The sequence below is a fragment of the Setaria italica genome, chromosome VIII (assembly GCF_000263155.2).
Source record: "Setaria italica strain Yugu1 chromosome VIII, Setaria_italica_v2.0, whole genome shotgun sequence".
Classification (NCBI taxonomy): Eukaryota; Viridiplantae; Streptophyta; class Magnoliopsida; order Poales; family Poaceae; genus Setaria; species Setaria italica.
Genome location: NC_028457.1, coordinates 11,754,338 through 11,771,523, shown reverse-complemented (window position 1 = coordinate 11,771,523; position 17,186 = coordinate 11,754,338).

Sequence of the window (17,186 nt, the reverse complement as noted above, 5' to 3'; positions counted from 1 at the left end):
ACATTAATGGCAAGGGAGGTTCATGTGCTAGAGTTCGATCCGAGCTCTCAGGATATTGATGTAGAAATTATGATGAGGGTGGGAAGAGGTAAGAAGCATGGCCAGTATTGGATTGGAGATAGCGTGATCGATACTGCCAGTACTCCCAGTCTCTCCCAAATCCGAGCAAGGAGCATGGACTCTAGCCCCGCGATACAGGCATGGCCGACCACTACACAGTTACAGATGCAGGCTCTGCAGGTTAATTCTGTTTGTTTCATCTTTCGTTGATTTTTACGTACCTTTTGCTTTGCAATAAGACATTGGCATGAAATATTGTAGGCCCAGGTGGAAGTAGAACGGAAGCGACGGGAGGACCTAGAGGCGAGGATCGAGGCAGATCGACAGATAGAAAGGCAGAGGACGGAGTCGATGTTCCATTACATGAAGAGTGTTTTTCAGAGTTTCGGTCAAACTCCACCACCTATGCCACCGAACCTATTCCCGCCACCTCCACCTCTGGCAGCTACTCCTGTGAGTCACTCTCAACCGTACAATCAATCTAGAATTAAACTAGAAACTACAGGCACTAGAAACTTACACTAGAGAAGTGACTAATGCAATCTCTTTAACTTTGTGCAGAATCAATTGGTGGCATCCAATGCAGAATCATGTTGGTGGTAGTGGCCACCTACACATCCTCCTCAGTGACTTGTTTGAACGGCTATTGTGTTAAGCAAACTTGTGAATTACTTATTTAGACTATAACCTATATGTACTTCTGAATGTTATTTGTGTGCTTGTGAAGCAATCTATATACCTGTGATGCAATTTATATGCCTGTGATGCTTCTGTGGTTGTTTTTTGAGAGGGGTCCTTTATATGTAACGAATCTGATTTACAGGAGGAGGAAGGACACTTTGCCGAGTGTTAAAGAGGCCAGTTTCTGTTAATCTGTGACTACTTTGACGAGTGTCATGGGCACGACACTCGGCAAACACTAGGTGTTCGCCGAGTGTCATGGGCACGACACTCGGCAACATTTTGAATTTTCGCCGAGTGTTTGTGAGACGGCACTCGGCAACATTTAGACTCTTCGCTGAGTGTCGGGATGGAGGCACTCTGCAAAACGTAAACGTTTGCCGAGTGGTCTTCCGTTTGGCACTCGGCAAAGGCGTCGTTACCGTGACAGTCCGTCAACGCCTTTTTGCCGAGTGTTTTGTTTTGCCGAGTATTTTTTGACACTCGGCAAAGTATTTGTCGAGTGCCCGATGTTTGACACTCGGCAAATTCACTATTTGCCGAGGGAAAGTTCGCCGAGTGTTACACTCGGCAAACTCTTTGCCGAGTGTTTTTGGGCCTTCACCGAGTGGCTGGGGCACTCGGCAAACTAACTGTTTCCTGTAGTGTATTAAACCACCACACCATATTCTACTACGTACTACTCCTTCTGTTCCAAATTGTGTGTTTTTTGGCTTTTCTAAGTTCATAGATATTATTATGCATCTAGACTTACACTATCTAGATGCATAATAATATCTATGAACTAGAAAAGGCAAAACGACCTACAATTTGGAACGGATGGAGTATGAGATATTGGGCTATGTATTATATTATCATTGATTGTCGAGCAAAGTGTTACCTATACACTGTACGTGGTGCGATCAAAGAGATTTGCACATAGGAGCATGGATAGATTTACTTTTATGGCATTTCATGGAAATAAGTCAGTCTAGTGCATATCGCATACATGCTTTTAGTTAGACACTACTAGAAATATGAGCATTCATCCTTGACTTTAGTACCGGTTGCTTTTTGAGCTCATACTAATGTTAGCATTAGTACCAGATCCAAAATTAGGGGTCCCCGAAGGTCTTTTAGTACCAGGTCATAACATCAACCGGTACTAATAAGCCTAGAACTTTTAATCAAGAAATCTGTACTTCATCTTTGTTGCCCAATTGTAGTCTCAACCATTTGATTAGGAAAATTTCTCCCAAGAGGAGAAGTCAAAAGTCAACCGGAAAATGCAGCCTTGTCATCACATCAGATTGATTCTCTGCATACAATCACTCTAGGTAGAGGATTGCGTACAATTAAGATAATGATCGCATGGTTATCTCAAATCTTTATCATTGGAACTCCTCAAGTCATTGAGGAATTTTCTTTAGTAGTGAGATTTTCATACTATGATGCTGTTTCTTAAGGGAGTACAACTACTTGTACCCAAACAATATTATATGTGGCTGCTGCACCATGCGTTCTAACTACTAATTAAAGCTATCACAATCCGACTTAAGATGAGTACATATCTATATGTGTGTTGCGTTACAATATTTAATAGAATAGTGAGAGCATGATGTAATGTAAATAATTTTGAATATTAGCTATGGGTCCCAAATTTTTATATAATTTTCTATACTTTTACCTCTAAAATTAAATTATTTACCCATGCCAGACCACCGGTTGGTGGAGAAGTATGAATAAGGTCTAATAGTCCAGATAAACCAAATGGACCCATCCTACGTATGGCACTCTCCTTGCAAATTAAACTAAAACATTAAAATAACAATGTTGGGGGCAAGCTTCAGCATAACACCGATGCAGTGCCCCTTGCAGATATATAGTAGATTTACAAAATAAGGATTTTTGATCCTTCACATACTACATGCAAGATTTAACATGTCAATGGAGGCCACGGACTATTTCCCTAGCCTTATTGAGCATACGAGGCATATAACAGTACTGAACAAGTCCAATGACCTTTATACTACTCCGGACTTGGCATGATAAAGCCAGAAACTTCTAACTGACTGCTATTACCGCAATCAAATCAACTGGTATAATGTTAACCGATCAGCAGGATATACCAAAAATATTTGGGACATAATTAATCACCATCGATGCTCAACGACCTGACATACATCAAAGTACTTTTATATATTGTGTTAGTCCCGGTTTGTGTTACATGGGTGACTAAAAGGTTTCCATGGGTGACTTCAAAAGGAAAGCATCTCTTTCGCAACCACATATGTTGTGCAGGTGAGATGGTAAGGAAGCTACGTATACGCGCGATGCAATAAGTCCTAGGTTCGAATCCCACGTATTGTGCACGACCGTATTTCAACCGGGACTAAAGATAGCGATTTTAAGTCTCGATTTGGTTGTCCCGATTGGAAAACCGGGATTAAGACTGAAGATGGGTTTTCCAGTAGTGAGTCGGAACTAGGATGGTCTTGGAACCAGCCGACATTGTAGTTTGTCTCTCCGGGGGTCTGTGTGTTACATTTGTCAAAAGATGTCGTTATGTTATAGCTGGGTTAGTGCCTACGAAGTGTTTAAATAATGCCTATCGGCCTGCTACTAGAAAGCATCTACGGGGCCTCTCCAACATCGACTACTCAGCTAGCTCGTTGGAAGAGAGAGAAGGCTACTAGAAAGAGTATACTACCTCTTCTTCGTGAGCTAACTCTCACAAAAAGTGTGGGCTCCATATTTTATGGATATGAGAGAGGACGTAGGATCCAAAATGCTTTTAACAATATGCTATAAGACAAATTATTGGAGAAGTTATCTCTTAGCTACCATTTTTATGAGATGGACAAGCTTAGCTAGTGTGCTAACTTAACTGTTGGGATCACATGAATGGCGTGGTGGTTGAGACCACTCAAAAGTATGATGCATGAAGAAACTCATTCTCGCATTCATGTCTAATATGTGACTGCAAACCAGGACCCATGGTGTTGTGACAATGATGAAGTTATGCTGGTATGCTATAAGACAAATTATCGGAGAAGTTATCTGTTAGCTATTGTTTTTATAAGACGGACAAAACCTACAGCCAGTGTGGTAGCTCAACTGTTGGAGAAGGCCTGATGTTTGATTGTGAGGTGGTAGACAACTGGATCACGTGAATGACGTGGTGGTTTTGCCCTCTCAAAAGTATGATGCAGCAGGAAACTCATTTTCGCATTCATGTCTAACATAATGGCTGCAAACCACGACATATGGTACTTTGACAATGATGAAGTTATGCTGGTGTGCTGTAAGACAAACTATGGGAGAAGTTATCTTTTAGCTATTATTTCTATGAGATGGACAAGCTTAGAGCTAGTGTTCTAGCTCAACTGTTGGAGAAGGCCCGATGTTTGACTTGTGAGGTGGTGGACAGCTGGATCACATGAATGATGTTGTGGTTCGGCCCCCTCAAAAGTACGATCCAAGAACAAAACTCATTTTCGCATGTCTAATATGTGTTGGATATATAATAACTTTTAGTTTTAATTTAATCCAGAAATAAATCATAAATACGATGAACAGATAGCAGATTAAACTAGACATGTCTACGCAAGATCTATACAAGTCTATCATTGCAAATAGAATCACATATTCTACCATACTATCCAGTGCTATCAGACTGCAACAGATCATAATAGCTAATATGGAAGACATAATTTGAGATAAGAGATCGTACATTTCTTTCTTGATGAAGACCGGCTTCTGGACGACTATCGGGTACAGCAGGCGACGACGATCAGCAGCCTGACGTTGTTCGTGACGGCGAGTGATGCCCGTGTGACGAAGAGGTAGACGAGGCGTGGTGAAGGAGTCGATGAAGAACTTGACGAAGCGGAGGAAGCGATCGAGCAGTCACGCAGAGCGCTTCCCAAAAACCTTATTCGCCCTCTCCCGATGCAGGAACGCTGAAGACGACGGTTCCGGAGACCTGCTCTCCCAATCGCCGGTGCACGCCGACAATCAGGATGGAGTAGACTACGGTGGTGGCGCAGCAGCGAGAGGAGGCAAAAACCTAGCTCGAATAGATCTGTTTTTGGTAGAGGCCAGTAGGTCACATATATAGGAGAGCCCACGATTCTTACGTCGCGATTGTGATCTAAACCGCTTAGGATTCCATATATCTCACTGACTTAAAGACCAAGTAACCAAAAAATAAAACGGCAAAAGGAAGCTGCGCCCCCGCAAGGTGAGGGCCCGGATTTCCGCGGACCATTCACGCAGGTGCCGCACGCCCGCGCCCTTCGTCCCACCCAATGAGGCGTGGTGAGCAAGTGCGTGCGTGTGGAGCTCTCCTCTCCCCACACACATAACTTGGAGGAGTGAAGACAACTTCCATATTTAAGTTGGTCATCCCTCTCCTCCACTAGCAATGTGGGACTAAAGACTTGCACCACTCCACCTCTTGCCCACATGGGCCTTTGAGATTCATTTGGAATTCTGAAATTACTATGGGCTAGGCCAATTATTTCAACAATATGGTGACTGCAAACCAGACCTATGGTGCTGCGACAATGATGAAGTTATGCTGGATTAATATGCCGCATGTGCTTGCCGCCTGCATGTCTAAGTTCTATATATCAAGATAAAACAGTGTACAGAAAGCTCATGTCCGGAAATACAGTGACAGTTTCATGAACGACAAATAGATGTAATATCCATAAACAAGGGTACAACAGTTGTTCAAGATAATCTTAAAAATAAAAGGACAAATGTAGACAATGTTTATGCCAACAACCACATATTTAGCATATATCTCTTGCTACTCTAGTATGCGTTGTGGCATGATCAGGAATGGTTACTATATGTTAGATATATGGGCTTGGCCCATATAAATAATTCTGAATAAATTTTAAAGATCTGAATAAATTTCAAAGGTCCGTTAGCGTAAGAGAGGGTACACTATCTATTAGTCCCGTATTGCTATTAGATGAGGGTGTTAGGGGTTTTCCTCCCTATCAAGACGGACCACCCCCTCATGGAAAAGACACACAATAGAATGCTATACGGTAAGGCCCCCTAAGCTCAGGTTTCCCTAGGATGGTCTATACGAGTTGGGTTTTGACTCTTCTACACTGCTGTGCCGCCACTGTAATCTTCTCCATTCTGCTGCGTTGGCGTGCACCGGCGAGCAGGTCTCCAGAACCCCTCATCCTTGTGATCCTGTACTAGGAGAGGGTGAAAAAGTTTTTTCGGAAGCGCTCCGCGTGACCGCTCAAGTTCGTCATCACGGCTCATCCTCCGTGCATGTCCGGCGTCGCGGTGTACCATCATCTCCAACGCCAGCTGCTACGATCCGTCCGTAACATCATCGTCGTTCTGTTAGCACCACTCATCATCATGGCTTCTTGGTACATGTGCCATGATTTGATATGGTTTTTAATCATATTTTCTGAGGTCATGATTATGCTGTTCCTATTGCCTAGTATGTTAGAGTTTTGCTTGCTAGGATTGTCTCTAGCCATGTTTTATTTATTTTGGAAATTAATACATCAATTGGCTAGTTATCCAAAAACCTTATTATAGGCAATCTGCTGATTTTACAATGGCTGGTTTTGCTAAGTCATTGGCCAGATGGCAATCAAAGGTCCGTCTGTGACTTAATAAGATGCACATCTGAGACACGAGGAAAGTTCGCAGATGCCAATAATTTTTTCGTGGGATGTATCATCAGAGTGCTCTCCGACCGTCTAGTCGATATCTATGTGGACTTGACAGATGCGAAAGAGCTGTAGGATGCTTCGGTTACAAAGTATGCTACAACAGATGCAGGCAGTGGACTGTACCTCATGGAAAGCTTCAATGACTACAGGATGGTGAACAACCATTCTATGGTAGAGCAAGCACATGAAGTGCAGTCCATTGTGAAGGACCTTGAGCAGCTCAAGTGTGAGATACCTAACAAGTTTGTGGCTGGATGCATAGTTGCAAAATTGCCTTCCACGTGGAGGAATTTCTCCACAACACTGAAACATAGGATACATGAGATATCAGTTGAAAACCTAATAGCATCTCTTGATGTTGAGGAGAAGGCTCGGTATAAAGATGTTGCTAATAAAGGACATCAAGGCAAGTCTAGCACCAACATGGTGCAAAAGTTCCCACACAACAAGAATAAAGGGAAAAATAAGGTTGTTAAGACTACTACCTTCAAGAAGAAGAAGATGAACAAAGCCGAGCTGTCTTGCTATACCTGTGGCAAGCTGGGACATTTCTTAAAGGATTGTCCAGATCGTGCAGTTTGCAAGGATAAAAAGGGCCATTCATGGATCTGGATCCAAGGAGTCAATATAGTGACCATAGGCAACACTAGAGACGGGTATGGTAATTTATTACCTACTGTTCTTTTAGTTTTTTAATCTACCAGTTGGTGGCTTGATACGGGTGCCAATGTTCATGTGTGTGGAGACATATCCATGTTCTCTTCTTACCAGTTCACTCATACTTCCTCCGTCTTGATGGGGAATGGGTCACATTCTTCTATTCATAGTGTTAGCACGGTAGATCTGAAGTTTACTTCGGGAAAGATCATCCAATTGAGGAATGTGTAGCATGTCCCTACTATCAACAAGAATCTTGTGAGCGGCTCGATCCTGTGCAAGGATGGGTTTAAGGTAGTGTTAGAGTCCAATACATTAGTCGTGTCGAAATATAGACTATTTGTTGGTAAAGGCTATGATTGTAGAGGTTTGTTCCGCTTTTCCCTATCACACACCAAAATTTTTCAATTTCAGGATGTGATTAAAAGGAATAATTAAACAATGATTTTCTCATAATTTTAAAATTTTTCCCACATTTATTTTTCTTTACAGGAAATTTAGTATAACAAAAATAATTGTTTGTTTTCTAAATTAAATAAGGTTGTTTTGAGTGTTGCATTCATGCTGATGCATCTTGGTGTTTCTTGAGTGCAAAAGTTTCAAAAATGCATTTAGACGATGTCCAGACCCTTCTGAGAAATTTCCAGCTTTTTCTGGAATTTATTCTCCTTTTCCTAGAGCTAAATCCAATTTTTAGATAGTTCTAGAATCCTTTTCAAGAGCTCCAAATATTTTATTTGGACTCCTCGTGTCCCAATCTATCTTTAGGATTTTTCTTGGAATTTTTAGGATTTTTGGAGTATATTATGTGAAATAAATGAATTTTTCTTTCACACGAAAATACATCCTATCCTTCTGGACCGAGCCCGTGGGCCCGACCCAACCCTCTTTAGCCTACCAAGATGGCTCGCTTCAGCCCATAGGAGCCCATCTGAGCTCGTACGTCGCCGAAGCTTCTAGCCGCCGCCACCGGCCATTCTTGGCTTCCTCGCCACGCCTAGGTCCCCGTGCCTATAAAAGGGCGAGCGCTCGAGCCCTTGTGCGCCCTTGCTCCTTTGCGCCGTCTCTCGCCCATCCTTGCTGCCTGGCATCGTGCTACCGCCCCGCTCCTCCTCTCGCACGCACAGTGCTGCCGCCTGCTCCTCTGTCCACTCGATTCCAGCCGGAACGTCGCATCCCCATTGCCGGTGAGCACCTCCCTCGAGCTGCCCTCGCCCTTCTCCACCACCTGCACCACCCGCCCGGGCCTCCGCCGCGCCGAAGCGCCGGCAAGCCGGCCGGCTGGAGCTGTCCCCATGCGCCGGTGTGAGGAAGGATTGAAGAAGGAGATAAGGTCATTTTGCAGCCTAGCCCCTGGGAAATCTTGTAAATCGTTGTCAGCTTTCATATGTCTTGCAACTTTACAGAGAAGTCCTCAATCTATTCAGTTTAGTTCAATCTAATCCAAGCCTTGACCTTTTGCAGATCTAACCTTGAGTTTTTAGCTATTCGCAAGCCCTGTTCTCCATGTCTCGGTAACCTTTCTTGCTAACCCCTAAGATCTACGGTTAATCGCAACTAGGTCCCTGCAGCCCTGTTTAGCTCATAGATTCCACGTTTTAACTCCGTTTAACCTCGTTCAAGTTGTGTTAGATTCATAACAACATAAATTACACGTTAGTGATAATGTTTTCCTTCATGCATGTTTTTGAAAATAAAATTTATATTAAATTGATTAATGCCTGATAAACGTGTTCCTTCTCTAAATAAAATCTACTCAGAGTTATATACCGCTTTTCATAATAAACTTCAATCTGTTAATTCTTAGTTCATATCCTTTTCAAAATAAAAGCCAATTAAGTGATATATTGGTTTTTCATTAACTAAAGTTAATTTGATTAACACTTATCTAAATGATTCTTCAAATTAAAAGACAATTAGAGACATACCTCAATGTTTCATAAATTAAATTCAATTTGATTAATGTTTATTCAATTTGATTTCGAAATAAAAGCTACTTAGGTGATTACTCGAGTTTCATAATTAAATGTTAATATGGTTAATATGAATATAAATGTGCTTTTCCATTATTATTTAATTGGTTCTACCCGAATCATAAAGCTATGCGCTTAGATGTTTACATGTATCTTATTTTTTTAATTAAATGTTTAATTTGCATACTTATACGTAAATATTTATAAATAAAATTGGACTAAGTTTTACATTGTCTTTTCGTATGAAAATATAAATATGACTTAATTAATTCTTCCTAAGGATATTTCTCTAAAATATCGTTACATTGTTTTTCTCAACTAAAATAAATGCAGCGCGTAGCTCTTGTCTTTTCTTTTATGATTCAAATCTCTCGGTAGGTTTATCTTTTCAACCATAGTTTCGTGCTAAGCGTTTCCTACATTCGCATAATCTTAGAATCGAGCCCTGCCCTTTAGTATGCTCTTTTAAAGCCTTTGTTTTCTTTTGGTGTATTGTTCTTAGTTGTACTTGTTTGTTTGCTTGTATGTTTGTCCCGGTGATTGCTTTGATGTAGAAGGATCGCTGTTCGGAATATTTGAAGAGTAAGAGTTTCAAGAGAGCAAGCGCTGAAGACCAGTAAGAGTAACTTTTCGTTGGAGAAAGGCAAGTGTGTCCTTATGCTTTTGTCCCAATAACTTTATTTAATCACTATTTCATATGCTTGCATTTAATCTGATGGGTCCTATTAATGTTTGACTAGTTTTTTTATGATCATTCCTTGTTAACCTGGGTTTATCTTTCTGTTGGGTAGCTATGCTTAGCTGCTATACTTCTTATGGTGGTTCAACTAAAATCAATGATTAATTTTGATTTACTGATGCTATACCTTCCACTAATACAAGATCATAATGTTTAATCGGAACATGGAGCGACCACCTAGGAAAATAGTGCTACCACAAGACTAAATGGATTTGGTCTTGGCTAAATAATTAGAAACTCTAGTCTAGGGTAATCTTACCGAAAGGACAAAAGGGAAGGCGTTGATGGGGTATAGCACTCGCTCTTTTGGGAAGTGGGCTTTTCTAAGACATTGTACCCACTAGGGGACTGTTATGCTCTACTTCAACATGAAACCTTAGCGGGTTACCACTTACTAGCGAATCTTTGTAAAGGCCTCGTAGCGTCACTATGCAATCACACCTCGAAAGTGTGGTATGGTGCCTAGCTAGCACCGCATGGTTGGGTCTAAAGTTCTTTGAACTTTTACACGACTTGTGGGTAAAGATGTTCAACCTCTGCAGAGTGTAAAATTGATTGATCAGCCGTGCTTACAGTCAAGAGTGGCCTGGACCCTCACATGATTAATATACTTGAAGATGGACTTAAATCGTGGTTATGGTTGTGCTATATGGCTTATGGTTATGTTTCTATTAATTGTGGGTTAGTATATACTTATACTTTAGTAACCAGGTGCTAATAAAATTTGACCAACTAAAAATTCTTAATGCAGTCAACCAGTCAACCTTTCCTTGTTTAAACCTTGCATTCATATTCTCCTCACACTTGTTGAGTACGACATGTGCTCACCCTTGCTATAACCAACGTTGCTCAGAAGAAGAAACTGCCCTGAAGTTGTGAAGATGATGCTGAGTACTAGGCGTACCCAATCCCCAGTCTATTGCCTGTGAAGTTTGTAGCCTCCGTTTCCAGTATTTAAGCTGTGTATCTCTGATAGTCTCGTAAGTCTTTATTTGTGTTTCTTTACGTGATATTGTTGCTGTTATTCACTTATGATGTCACTATATGTATGAAACTTGATCCTGGCATACATATAGGTAGCACTTGGTTTTGTTTTAAAACCAGGTGAAACATTCCTGTGCAGATTTTTGTAATAAGTCAGTGAACTATATTTGTGGCAATGTTAGTGATGATGCGAGTACTTGGCATTCACATCTATGTCACATTAATTTTAGTTTGATGTCTCAGCTTTCCAGCATGTGTTTAATTCTGAACTTCACCATTGCCAAAGGTTCTCAGTGCCATAGCTGTGTGCAATCGAGGCAACCTTGGAAGCCTCACAAGGCAACTGAGGAGAGAAACCTCGGAATCCTCACAAGACTCACAAGAACTCATACATTTTGATCTCTGTGAGATGAATGGTGTGTTGATAAAAGGTGGAAAGAGATACTTCATGACATTGAATTATGATGCGACTAGATTTTGCTTTGTTTATTTGTTGCAAACAAAGGATGAAGCGTTAGACTACATTAGAATCTACAAGGCCGAAGTTGAGAACCAACTAAGGAGAGATCAAGCATCTAAGGTCAGATCATGGTGGCAATATTTTCCAAAAATCTTTGATGAATTCTGTGAGGAACATGGTATTATTCATGAGAAGACGCCTCCCTAATTGACCGAATCAAATGGGGTTGCTGAGAGAAAAAACCACACACTGACTGATCTTGTTACGCCATGTTAGACACTGCTAGTTTACCTAAGGTATGGTGAGGGGAGGCTTTACTGAATTCGTGTCATGTCCTGAATAGAGTTTCAAACAAGAATAAAGAGCAAACTCGATACGAGATGTGGGTTGAGAGAAAACCATCACTTTCTTATTTGCGCACTTAGGGGTGCTTGGCTAAAGTCAATATACCAATTTCTATGAAGCGCAAGTTGGGACCTAAGACAGTGGATTGCGTCTTTCTAGATTATGCTCAGAGGAGCATTGCCTATAGATTTTTAGTAGTTAAATTAGAGGTACCTGATATGCATGTTGATACTATTATGGAATCTCGTGATGCAACATTTTTTGAGAATATTTTTCCTATGAAAGATATGCATAGTACTTCTAGATTTTCCTCTGAGATAATTCCTGAACCAATTACATTTATTTAGTCTTTTGAACAATCTAATGAGCATGAGGAGTTCATTGAGAAGGATGACAGTGAGGCTCCTAGAAGGAGTAAGAGACAGAGGACTGCTAAATCCTTTGGTGATGATTTCACTATGTACATTGTGGATGATATACCCACATCCATTGCTGAGGCATTTGCATCTCCAGATGCAGATGATTGGAAAGAAGTTCTGCATAATGAGATGGACTCAATTTGTTCTAATGAAACCTAGGAGCTCACTGAATGACCCTATGGTTGCAAACCAGTGTGTTGTAAATGTGTGTTCAAGAAGAAGCTTAGGCCTGATGGTACTATTGAGAAGTACAAGGCACGACTGGTGGCTAAAGGCTACACACAAAAGGAAGGTGAAGATTTCTTTGATACTTAGGCCCTGTTTGGCACGGCTCCACTCCTAAACTCCAGCAACTCCATCAATAAATTCAGCCAAACAACCCAACTCCAAAACTCCATGGAGTTGCCAACTCCATGGAGCTGTAGTGCAAATGGAGGTGGAGTTTTGGAGCACCTCTTTTGCTGCTCCAGAAACCTCTCTTTTGAACCTCCTCGTGGAGTTGGTGGGTAATTACCCACCAATGCCACTGGTTACACAAAAAAACGTTTCATTCTATTCTCTCTTCTATTCTCTCGAGCCCCACTCGCCGCCAGAGCCCGCCCGTCGCCGCCCCCGTGGCCGGCCAGCCTCGCCGCCCGCCACCCGCTGCCCGTCGCCGCCCGCCGCCCATCGTCGCCCGTCGCCGCGCCCGCCGCCCGTCGCCGCCCGCCGCCTGTCGTCGCCCGTCGCCACGCCCACCACTCGCCGCCGCCTGCCGCCGCGCCCGTTGCCCGTCGCCACCTGTCGTCGCCCGTCGTCGCCCGTCGCCGCCCGCCGCCCGCCGTCGAGCCCGCCGCCCAGCCTGCCACCCACCCCGCCGCCCGTGGAGGGTCTCCCGTGTGCAGCACAGTGAAGTGGAAAAGAGGGAAGAAGAAAATGGGATAGAGAGGATGACAAGTGGGGCCTTAATTAGGGGGCAACAATGGCAATCTACACTAAAATCGATCTTTTTTGGAGCTGAGAGCACCATCTAGCCAAACACCCCATTTTTGTTCTGGAGTTTTGGAGCGGAGCTGGCTCCATGTGGAGTTCAGGAGTGGAGCAGCTTCACCCGGAGTTGGAGCCATGCCAAACAGGGCCTTACTCACCTATCACTAGACTGACCACAATTGGAGCACTGCTTTCTTTGGCTGCCTCATATGATCTTTTTGTCCATCAGATGGAGTAAAGACAAATTTCCTAAATAGAGAGTTCGATAAGGAGATCTATATGAATTAGCCCAATGGATTTGTGGTGAAAGTTCAAGAAAGTAAGGTGTGTAAGTTATTGAAGTCTTTGTATGGCCTGAAATAGGTGCCTAAGCAACGGCATGAGAAGTTTGATAGAACTTTAACTTCTGCAGGCTTTGTCATAAATGAGGCCGATAGATGTGAGTACTATCTCCATAGTGGGGGTGGAGTTATATTATGCTTGTATGTGGATGACACTCTAATCTTTAGCACTAATATTGATGTGATCAATGAGGTCATGTGTTTTCTATCAAAGAGTTTTGATATGAAAGATCTAGAAGAAGCTGATGTTATTCTAAACATTAAGCTGATTAAGGATGAAAATGGGATTACTCTTTCGTAATCCCATTATGTGAAGAAGATCTTGAGCCGCTTTAGCTACATGGACAGCAAGCCTTCTCCAACTCTTTACGATCTTAGTGTGATAATTCAAAAGAATAAGACAATTGTGAAAGATCAACTGAGATATTCTTAGATTATCGGTTGACTCATGTACTTAGCTAGCACAATGAGACCCGATATATCTTTTGCTGTGAGCAAATTGAGCAAGTTCATGTCAAACTCAGGTTTTGATCATTGGCATGCACTTGCAAGGGTTATGCGCTACTTGATGGGTACTATGAGTTATGGGATTCACTATTCTAGTCACCCTACTGTGCTTGAGGGATTTAGTGACTTGAACTGGATTTCTGATGTTGATGAGCTTTATGCCATGAGTGGGTATGTGTTTACCCTTGGAGGTGGTGCAATATCATGGAGGTCTTGCAAACAGACCATTTTGACGAGGTCAACCATGGAGGCAGAACTTACTGCTTTAGATACAGCTACTGTTGAGTCAAAGTGGCTGTGTGAGCTCTTGATAGACTTGCTTGTGGTTGAACTGTGACAATCAAACTGTGATAGTCAAAGTAAAAAGTGCTAAGGATAATGCGAAGTCATCAAGACATGTCAAGAGATGACTGAAATATGTCAGGTAATTGAGAAACTCCGGAGTAATAAGTGTGACTTATATTCAAATAGATAAAAACCTAGCAGATCCCCTTACAAAAGCGCTATCATGCAATGTGATAGAAAGTGCATCGAGGGAGATAGGTATGAGACCCATTTGAGTTGCCATAGTAGTAACCCAACCTATGTGATCGGAGATACCATGAATTAGGATATGGGAAAAACAAGCTTTTGGTTAACTCTCTATGTGAAGATGCAATACTCTCAAGTGTTGTGAGGCAGGTATGCTGTAAGGAAGGTTGGCTATATACCTTAATGTGATCATATTGGCTTTAATAATCGAAGATGTTGTCTTACAGAGCATTCTTGAAAGGACACACCTATATGAGTCTGGCTGTTAAACATTACAGTCTATGAGGTTGTTAAACATTGTAGTTTATGAGACTTGGGTGATCTCTAGTAAGCTCATGAAAGACACCAGGGAGTACGACGTATACGCTCCAATTGCGGGGTAGGCTAGTGGTAGCCAAGTACTGGTTATTACTTTGAGCGAAACTTATGCACATGAAACTAGCAATTCAAGGCATAGTCCATTTCCATTTCCTTCTTTTTCTTATAAGGACAATCGACAATGAAGTGACCATCTTTCTTGGACTCATAGCATCTTCTTTGTGATGTATTCTTTCTATCATCACTATTTTTCTTGTAGTTTCTAATGGCAAATGCAGTCTCTTCATCGGTGCTTCCCTCTTCACTTGAGTCTTCCTTCTTTGAATTGAGAGCTTTAGGACTTGACTCAATTATGACACTAGAGCTAGCATTGAGAGCCACACTCTTGTTCATCCTCATGCTCAGAGATTTTTCTACATCTCTCTCAACCAATTCTTGATGCAATATTTCACCAAGAAGTTGATTGGGAGTCTTTGTCTTGAAGCTTGGATCTCTTCTAATCATGGTGGCAAGAGTGGGATTCCTTGGAGTGAAAGCTCTAAGCATGTTCTTTGTGACCTTGTGATCATCCTAATCCGTGCTTCCAAGAGATCTAATGTCCGATACAAGGAGCATTAAACTATCAAACATTTGCCTCACGGTTTCTTCTTCAAGCATTATAAAATGCTCTAGCTCTCTGTGAATCAAGTCCATCTTTATTCTCTTACTTGATGGGTGTCGTCATGTGCCTCCTTTAGTGTGTCCCAAATTACCTTGACAATTTCAACGGAACAAATTTTGTTGAATTCTTGAGCACACAGAGAGCTGGTGATGACTCTTACAGCTTGAGCATTGCGGAAATAGTCTTGAGCTTGCTCAGCCGTTGGTATGCCATTCTTGGGCGAAGTCACACCTACAACTATAACTTCCAAATTAGAAAGGTGAAGCCCGTAGAGATGCATTTTCATATCATATGCCCACTTGGGATAATCCGTCCCATTAAAGTAAGAAGGTTTTCCCAAGTGAACGGATTGAAATTGAGAAGAAGGATATTGAGATGATGCATGCGGGTAGTTAGGAGGAACTTGATGATATCTGAAGAAAGGATGCTTATTACTTTCTTCCTTGATCCTCTTGTTCATCAACTTGATTGCTTTCTTTTCGATCTTGGCCTTCAACTTTTCTTTTCTTCTTTTCTTAGCCTCCAAGTCCTCACCCTCAAGTTCATCACTTGAGCTCGAATCGTCACTTGAGCTTGCCACATGAATGGAGGGTGGTCGACTCCTTGGAATTTGACTAAAGGGGTCGATGTTGCCTCCTCCAAAGCTTGGAGTAGCACCAACAATGGTAGCAGCTTGTGCGGTGGCTTCTTCAGTGGCGGCAAGTCTATCCCCAATATAAGACATCTTCAATCCCTTAGCGGTTAAGACTTAATCAAGAGATTAGGCTCTGATACCAAATTGAAAGGATCTTGTGATGCCTAGAGAGGGGTGAATAGAGAGGGGTGAATAGGCTCACTTCAAATTTTTCCAAAAAAACTTCGCCGCGATATTAGATATGCTGGAACATCCGACGCTGTGCCAGAACTTCCGATGGGTCGGAACTTTCGGTACAGGGTCGGAACTTCCGATAGTAGAAAGTGAGCTGAACGAAATTCAAAATAAAATCTAAATCTGCCAATTCTGTTTGAATCAAAAGATTATGAAAGAAGTGTACAGACTACTACAGGTGATAGATATTCAAGGAACCACAAAAATTTATAGATCGGCTTAAATCAAGCTTCTTGGTCAATATGAACAGGAAGAACACAATAAGCACAAGAGATAAGGATTTGTTTACCGAAGTTCACTTCCACAAAGAAAGCTACGTCTCCGTTGAGGACCTCACAAAGAGCCAAATCCTCACTAACCCTTTACCTCCCTCAATCAACTACAAAGGAGGATTGAGTCATTTACTATAAATCCATGAAGGATGGGTAATACAAACATTTCCAGGCACACGACACAAAGAGAGCACTCAAACAGGCGACGCCTAGCCATCTAGAAATAAGCTTCAAGAGTAACAAATGCGAATCAATGGCTGAAGATGTTTGGAGTTCTCTTGAGATAAATTTATTGGACCTCACACTCAAATCCTCAAGACTCACAGCTTCAACCTTGCTCTCACCCAATCCCTAACTCAAATTCTCAAGGATTTAGCTCAAAGGGGAGTGGGGAAGGACTTTTCAATGCTTGGGGGCTGTTTTAGCTTGAGTTGTTCAGTAGCAATGAATGGGGGGTGAGGGGATATTTATACCCGAGCTCCCAAAACTGACTGTTACAGTACATTTATGTGCTTGTCGAAACTTCCGACACGGGGTCGTAACTTCCGACGAAGTTAAATTAAAATAGTTGAGAGCTTCTCCTCGGAAGTTTCAAGAAACTTCCGGTGGCCTTTATTGGAACTTCCGATATAGTGTTGGATTTTTCGACACTGCCAGATAAAAACGGTTGAGCACCCACGGTCAGAAGTTTCTGAATACTTCCGA